We start from the raw sequence: 7,951 nt of genomic DNA, 5'->3' as shown, positions 1-7,951 counted from the left end.
ACAATGTAGGCTACTGTATATAGATTTTAAAATAGTAAAATACTCCATATTTGATGCAAACATGATTTGTTTTAAAAGGTACTGCCTGTTTTTCCACTTATGTCTTCATAAGGGCAAATCATTTTATAAAACTACTAATACTACAAGTCAAATGTTGGCAGTGAATGCATATTTGTTTGCATGGAGGCTGCTGTGATACTATATTATCCTCTAGGTCAGTGATTCTCGGACGGTCCAGATGTGCTTTGGGATATATATATTTTTTTTACACTTTAAACTTGGCATCCCTATTTTGGATATGTCATTAGGCTTTTTTTCCCTCTCCACACATTTTCAAAATAAGCAAAAATAGCTTGTAGATCTTTATTTCACTATGAATACATGTCCATTGGTGTTCCTTGGGCACAGAAAGTTTGTTCTCAAAACCTTTTTATGACGGGACCCAATTTTACGGGGCAAATATTTTGACAACCCACACTTGATTTATAGAACAATATCAGTTGAAATAAGGCATATTTAAAAATAAATCATACATTGCCTCCTTGAATAGGAACATTTATTAGAAAATACATGAACAACTCTGTGATTCCTGTTGATGCTGTATCTTGTCAACAATGGAGCTATGGAAAATGGTATTTAACTTCTAAATCACTTTGGGGTCATCTACTCAGGCTTTAGTGTGTACCCCAGACAGTTTCTAAGTTGTTTGATACTATACTTAGATTTTCAAATCAGACCCAAAAGCTTCAAACTGAATTTTAAACACTCACTGATAATACATGTCCCCGGTTTTGGTGATTGACATCGCCATTTTAATATCTGAGGAGGCCATGTTTTTCGATTACTTTTTTCTTCCTATTCTTTATGAAAAATGAATACATAAAATAAATGAAAAGGTTATTTAATACATTAATAATTGTCCAATATTTACAGCATCTACATTACATTACATTACATTACAGTCATTTAGCAGACGCTTTTATCCAAAGCGACTTACAATAAGTGTATTCAACATAGGTAGGGAACGAAAACTACTAATCACCAGAAGTCTTTAGTGCATTTTCTGCACTAAAGACTTCTGGTGATTAGTAGTTTTCGTACAGTACAAGCTCAGAACTATGAGGGTACAAAAGTGTGCAACCTGCATTCAGTTTGTAGATCTGGTTCTGAAGCAAAACGCTGTAGACCAGTTTAAACAAGTTCATGTCCAACGACACTTTACAGTTCTTTAATAGAACTTTAAGCAGATCTATAAATTCACACAAATCACATCTGCGGCACGTTTTGAGCTTATATAACGGCCATTTTTGGTCTACAGTATGTACAGTATACATCCATCAGGCTTGAATGTCCAAGACAGAAGACTTGATCAAGGTCAGGCCTGACCCAGTAGCTTGTGCTGGTATGGTGTTTCCTGCATCATTTGTAAGAAATGGACAAGTACATTACTGTGGCAGGCAAACACCAGACGTCTAAGATGGAAAATCATTTGTATTGATAGGCAAGACAAAGTATGGATATCTTTGGACCAAGAAATCCTACATATAATTCTTGGAATCTCTGTCTGTCTGTCTGAACATGGTTTTCTCCTCAGTGGGTTGAGCAATTGATCTGAAGTTGCACACGGGCAATCGGGCATACAATCATTACCATGTGCAGACACTCAGGAACGATATTTTTAACTTTTCCCAAATTCAAGCGGTTTATTCGTGTTTTTTTTAAACTCTGTTGAACTCTACGGACACAGTTTTTGCCGTTGCTGCACATGCATGGCCACGTGCACATGCATGAGTGATCAGGGGGTCTGATGTCACGGTTACGGTCCCCCAGGCTATGAGCACAGAGATTGTGCCGAGTTCTCTGGTGGTGACGTCATAGAGCGTGCTTAGCTCAGTTGATTTACAAATGATAAAAACAACACACCTTGCCTTTAGAGTATTGTTATTTCACACCTTTACCTGCCCTTCACACCGGGTGTCAGATAAGAGATAATAAACAACCGGCAGCTATCACTGGCAGTAGCACTCGCCTTGCCTCGTTTAGCATACATTTTGCCTCGTGTAGTAGGCATTTGGCCACCACTTCTTCTATCAATCTTGTTTTCATCAGTGTTTGGAGTCAAACGCACTGGCCAAGCCTGCTTCCAAGTAGGGTTGTCAGTGTACGTACGCACTCAGTGCACCTGTGCACTCTATTTTCAAATGGCAGTGGACCGACTGCACTGAATCTACACACAACCAGAGACCACACCAGCGCTCTCAGTGCATATTTCTGAATGCACACAAAGTATCCACTTTGGGTGCTCTGGGCTAGCTCTGGATAAGAGTGTTTGCTAAATGCCGAAATTGTAAATTGTATTCCTAATAGAGCGTGCCAACGTGTCGTCACCACGGGGGGGGGGGGCGTGGCATTGGGCATGGCATTGGGCAATGTTAAGTCAACCTGGTTTTTACCCCTCAAAGATGCTACCAAAAGACACTTGTTGACACCCCCTTCAGGATTTTTCTAACTCAAACTCTGGAAGTTTATTTTATATACCACATTTAAACAACATGGTGTGCTTTACACAAAACCTAAAAAGTATTAAGACACAACAGGAACACATTATAAAATGGCCTTTGAACACAATATAACTTGAATAGAAAATAAGAATAAGTTCAAATGAACAGAAAACAAAAGTACGAATATGAAATTACAGGACACAAAAAAAAAGGAAGCAGCAAACAGACAAGTCTTCAGCTTTCATTAAGCACATGATTCAGATTCAACAGGAGTTAGGGTTAGGTAGGGCTACAGCCAGACCTTTGAACAGTCAAGATAATTTTACTGTCAACTTACTTTGTTTTCATTAAAAGATATATTTAATTATGCTTGCATATTGCTGCTGTAAGCTACCGACATGAAGGAAGACACTAGCATTATTTTGCATATTTGAAACAAAGGCTGTGTCCTTGGAGGTGTGATACCACAAGTCCTCTTTACAGACAGTGCATCAGGTTCTGGACAAAGTCTACTGCAACAGTTAAAGGTCCATACACAACGCGTGCACATTTATTGTGATATAGTGTGATTTAAAAAAACTCCTTTTTGTGTTGACAGTTACATAGTGCAGCTTTAATTAGCAAATATATTTAGTAAATTATAGTTATTAATTTGCTAGTTTTAACTAAACCTGCACAGGGACTAGCATGACACAGGTGATCACATGACTGACTATAGGCAGTGATAGAAGACGTACTCGGCTTTCTTACTTAACTTTATTTGTATTTAATAATAATAACGGTAATAACAATAACATCAATGATAATATGGTCCCCAGTTCTTTGCAGAATTTTTGTCACAAACATTTGCATAAACATGAAATATGTCCTCTTACCCATCCAAACAATTAGTAGCATGAGGGTGCCATTAACACATTCGGTGCCAGAATGTTATAATAACAGATAACGTTGAGTGCCAGAAATCTCACCGTTGCGCTGCGCTGTTTAAAGCTCTAGACTCCACGACCAGCACTCCATGTAAACAATGCATGCGTGCACGGTGCACGATGGTCCTGGCTAACGCCTGGAACGATAACACGCGAGTCACAATGGCGGAGTGATCGTGCATCGAAAATTACTCGTTTTCCCCAGCGTAAAAAGTTTCGGAGCTACAGAGGTTTTCAACGGATGGGGAGCCATGTTTTTAGGCACGGTGATCCATCTGTCCCTTCCTTCTCAGAGTCACCGTGGATGATTCCAGAGCTGCGCTAGCCCCCCCCCCCCTTGTGTGAAAAAAAAATGAAAAAAGCAAAAAGATTGAATAACACTGTTTTTAACGTGTTCGGCACCTATGCGCTACTCTTCGAAAACATTTTTTTTTACCGTGTATGATGAGCTACTACAGTGGGTGCCATTAACACATTGATTGCCTAGATCGAGTCAACTCGTTTTTAGAATCCATCGCTTGATTGCCTAGATCGAGTTAACTCGTTTTTACATTTTTTGGGGAAAATTCCACAAGGGGCGACCTAACACAGCTTTGGAATGATCGATCGTCTCTCAGAGAAGAACAATGTGGATGTGACGTCATTCCAAAAAACGTCACTTCCATCCGCCCCAATGATGGGATTTTCAGAAAAACGGCTGTAACTCAGTTTCTTTTTTTTCCATTGAAAACCACCCGTTTTCAGCGGACCAAAGCTCCAAAATGGCGGATCGCGGTTGGAAACTTGTTGTTCCCATGGATACACAGATCCTTCCGTCTACTCACAGGAAACTTTTTCCGTGTGTTTTTTTTACACAATGTCGGTTCCACGGCGTTTCAAATATCATCGGATTGAGGTAATTATACGCCGGCACGGGGATAGAAAACTATGTTTAATATCTTGGCAGTCAATGTGTTAATACAGAGCCCGGCGAGCAGTTTGGGGTTAAATATCTTTCTCAGAGTGTACAATCAAAGGGCTTCTCCCCTGTATGAGTCCTCATGTGTGTTTTTAACGCACCACTGTGAATAAAGCCATTGCCACAAACTTCACAAGTAAAGGGCTTTTCCCCTTTATGAGTCCTCATGTGTCTATTTAAACCAGACTTGTGTCTAAAACATTTGCCACAAACTGAACAAAGATGGGGCTTTTCCCCTGTATGAATCCTTAAGTGTTCTTTCAACACACCACTATGAATAAAGCCTTTGCCACAAACTTTACAAGTAAAGGGCTTTTCCCCTGTATGAGTCCTTGTGTGTATGTTCAACGCACCCCTTTGAGTAAAGCATTTTCCACAAACTTCACAAGTAAATGTTTTTTCTTCTTTGTGAGTCCTCATGTGTACTTTTAGATTTTGCTTTTGACTAAAGCCTTTTCCACAAACTTTACAGACAAAGGGTTTTTCCCCTGTATGAGACCTCATGTGTGTCTTCATATTACCCTTATCACCAAAGCCTTTCCCACAAACTGCATGTGAAGGGTTTTTCTCCTGTATGTGTCATTGTGTGTAGTTTAAGGGAACCACTATGATTAAAGCCTGTACCACAAACTGTACAAATAAAGGGCTTCTCCCCTGTATGAGTCCTCATGTGTGTTTTCAACGCACTGCTGTGAGTAAAGCCTTTGCCACAAACTTTACAAGTAAAGGGCTTTTGCCCTGTATGAGTCCTCATGTGTATGTTCAAGTGACCGCTATGAATAAAGCCTTTGCCACAAACTTTACAAGTACAGAGTTTTTCTCCTGTATGTGTCATCGTGTGTCGTTTAAGGGAACCACTATGATTAAAGCCTGTACCACAAACTGAACAAAGAAAGGGCTTTTCCCCTGTATGAATCCTCAAGTGTTCTTTCAATGCACCCCTTTGAATAAAACCCTTTTCACAAACTCCACAAGTAAAGGGCTTTTCCCCTGTATGAGTTGTTTTGTGCCTCTCCAGATTTAGCTTTGCAGTAAAGATTTTGCCACATTCAGTACAACTAAACATTTTCTTCACTGTCTGACTCTTTATGGAGTGAGCTTGTTTTGATGATTTCAGGTCCTGGGACAGCTTGTTGCTCAAAGACAATCTTTGTCCATCCACATTTTGTGTCTTGTGTGATTTCAGGGTGTTTAAAGCCAAGTGGCCCCAGTTATCATAGTCTTCAGTGTCAGATTCAGAACATTGTGAAGAGAGGAGCTGGTCATCACTAGTTGGTTGTGATGTTCCACAGTCCTCTACATCAGCTTGTGTTTTCACGTGTTCAGTTGAGGTGCTGGCTACAGGCTCTGTCTCTCTGTTTTCATCATCATCCTCACTTGTCACTAATAGTAACGTCAACATTGACCCACCAGCCTCCTCTGGTCTTTGAAGTAACTGATCCTGTTCCTCTTTAATCTGTGGAGGTTCTGATCCCTCCTGGACCAGACTGGAGCTCCCCTCCTCCTGTTCCTCTTTAATCTGTGGAGGCTGTGGTTCCACCTGGAAGAGAATGCAGCTCCTCTCCTGTTGTTCCTCTTTAATTTGTGGAGGTTCTGGTCCCTCCTGGACCAGACTGGAGCTCCCCTCCTCCTGTTCCTCTTTAATCTGTGGAGGTAGTGGTTCCACCTGGAAGAGAATGCAGCTCCTCTCCTGTTGTTCCTCTTTAATATGTGGAGGTTGTGGTTTCTCCTGGACCAGATTGCAGCTACTCTCCTGTTGATGGTCAGAAACCCCCTCTTTATACACAGAGAGGTGCAGGAAGTCTGGGGAAAGATGACAATAAATCGAGAGAAAAGCATACTGTTTTTTTCTTCTTTTTTTCATGCAGTGTTTGCTCTGTTTTATAGCTTCGGTAGTTGCAGGAACTTCAGTTGTAAATATTCTCCATTTCCAAACCAATGAGTCTATCCTCATAATCAAAGACATTTGTCAGGAATTGACAAACTTGACCTCATGAACTGGTTTTGTTGCTAACTTTTTTGCTAAGTTTAGCTCAGAAAAAGGTGTGTTTTTGTTTAACCAATCACAGTATCAGGCGACGGTACCGTCCCCTCGGGCTATGGGATCGAAGGCTTTGCACATACACAGACAGCTGACGTGCAGTGAAGCAAAGAGAGAGAGAGTCACACCTTATTGCATTATTATTATTATTTTCGCCAGCCAGTGTTTTAATCAACATGTCTATTTTCAATCAAAACCACAGTCTATAAAAAACCATGTGGGAAACTGTCATGTTCTATTAAGAACTGAAATGTTCTGTTTGTGGTTTGGCGGCATCTAGTGGGCACTGTAATTGTTCTAGTAGCTTCAGTTCTGTCTGAGACTCCATACCATTCGGTCACAGTCAATCTGCTAAAAGTATCGTTTGTGAGTACCTTATTTGCAATCATGTGCTGATATGATTGTGCATTGTAGTCATGTGTAGTTATATTATTTTAATTTCCCCAATGCAGAGTTGTGTTTGGTGTTGGGCTAATGTTGCACCATGCTCACTGCCACTTTACAGACCTCCTGATCAGAATCATTTCTATGATATACTTGAGTGGTGCTTAGCTAAGGTGGACAGTGCTGAGACAATTCTTATCGGAGATTGGAACAAGGACATGCTCCGAAAAGAAGCATCTGTATTCAAATCCTTCAGTAGGTTTCGTGATCTGACCTTCATCAGCTATTACCCAACCCACAAGGTGGTGTGATTCCACTCAAACTACCATAGATCTCATTCGGACACAGCCAAAATCATCAAAAGTGGTGTTTTTATTTGCGGACTAAGTAATCATTACATGATCTTTTGTAACCGAACAACCTTAGACCGGTTAACACAAAACAGTCGTGTCCAGATCCCTCAAAGACTACAAAAGTGAGGTCTTTAATCACAGTCTAGAGAGACAGGACTAGTCCAACGAACTAAACAGCACACAGGTAGACACATCTTGGCATGGCTTCAAAACCAAATTCACTCTAATTTTGAATGGCTCCCATGAAAACCACCAGGGTCAAAACCCGCTCGGAGCCATGGATGAATTCGGACATACTTACTGCAATGAAAGTCAGAGACAAAAAGTGCTCTGAAGTTCATAAATGTAAGACCAAGCTCGCCTAATGCTTCAACAATGATCTCAAAACCCACTTTGTGAATCTCATAAAACAGTGCAATAAGCTAAACAACCATGTGAGCTTTGGAAGTTGCTTAACAACCAATTGGACTGTATTATTTTGCTCATGCCTCCTTCAATGCATGAGAGCCAACTGACCTTCTTGTCACCTGACAGGGGGGAGTTTCCCTGGTTGGACAGCACGTGGAAGGAACACGTTATTCCAACCAGTTCCCTTCCTCTCCATCAGGTGCCCCCGCTGTCATGGGGGAGGCGGTATAGCGACCAGGATTACTACCTTGTGTGTCTCTGTCAGTATCAGTAACCTCACATCACTTTTATCTCAGTATTCCCACTATACTTGCTTGCCACAGAGATTTGGAGAATAAATACAGTCTCCCCGACTCACTTCTATTTTAACGTCGTCATTT

Source organism: Gymnoscopelus braueri (genome assembly GCF_963280865.1).
Source record: "Gymnoscopelus braueri genome assembly, chromosome: 7".
NCBI classification, from domain to species: Eukaryota; Metazoa; Chordata; class Actinopteri; order Myctophiformes; family Myctophidae; genus Gymnoscopelus; species Gymnoscopelus braueri.
The sequence above is the reverse complement of the archived record's forward strand: the minus strand, read 5'-3'. Positions refer to the sequence as shown.